This window comes from Dipodomys spectabilis, unplaced genomic scaffold, assembly GCF_019054845.1.
Source record: "Dipodomys spectabilis isolate Male_0828 unplaced genomic scaffold, ASM1905484v1 ptg000255l, whole genome shotgun sequence".
Classification (NCBI taxonomy): domain Eukaryota; kingdom Metazoa; phylum Chordata; class Mammalia; order Rodentia; family Heteromyidae; genus Dipodomys; species Dipodomys spectabilis.
In genome coordinates this window covers 224753-225654 of record NW_024870932.1, presented here as the reverse complement: position 1 = coordinate 225654, position 902 = coordinate 224753, and the positions used below count along the sequence as shown (strand labels likewise).

Here is a 902-nt window from a genome sequence, read left to right as displayed (position 1 = left end):
ACAATGAGATATACAAGTCGTTATGTCGTAAAACGAACTTTATAACGTTGATGGGGGAGAGGATCAGGTGTCAGAGCTAGTGGGAGTTTGGGAAGGGAGAGGAAGGGGAAACAAAAAGGAGGCAACAATGCTTGATAAGAAAGGTATTCGTTATTTTGCCCATGTTATTGTAACTCCTCTGTACAGTATTTTCACAATAAAAAGAAAGAAAATGAATTACACTTCATATATAAAAAATGTTCTGTGCTCAATTCAGCAGGAAATACACTAACATTGGAACAATACAGAGAAGATTAGAATGGCCCCTGTGCAAGGATGACATGCAAATTCTTGAAGTGTTCCATATTTTTACAACAGGTGCTGGAGGGTATGTTGACAGAAGGGAACCCTACCGAATCCTTGGTGGGAGTGTAAACTTGTTCAACAACTTTGGAAAGCAGTATGGAGGTTCCTCAAAAGGCTCCACATAAAGCCCCCCATGGCCCAGCAATCCCACTTTTGGGCATTCACCCAAATGATCAGAAACAAGACCACAATAAAACTAACAGCACAACTATGTTTACTGCAACATTATTTACGATAGCTAAGGTATGGAACCAATTCCGATTCCCCTCAATTGATGAATGGAGCAAGATAATGTGATAGATAGATAGATAGATAGATAGATAGATAGATAGATAGATAGATAGATAGATAGATAGATAGATAGATAGATTGATTCATTCTATGCCTCCATCTGAAAGAATGACATCACTCAATTTGTTAGGAAATGGAAAGACTTGGAAAAAAACTTATTAAATGAAGTAAGACAAGTCCAAAGAAACATAGGACCCCTGCTTTCCCTTATTTTCAGTTACTAATGTATGTCTGGGATAAATAAAAAAGGTCAAAAGCTATGTGCA

At 37.5% G+C, this 902-nt stretch overlaps 1 non-coding gene across 1 annotated transcript; it reads left to right on the top strand.

Annotated features, from left to right (window-relative positions):
• Positions 1–239: 239 nt before the first annotated feature.
• On the top strand, positions 240–350 carry LOC122124959. The gene has a single exon (XR_006150701.1). It is a non-coding gene; the product is annotated as a U6 spliceosomal RNA (small nuclear RNA).
• The last annotated feature ends 552 nt before the right edge of the window (positions 351–902 follow it).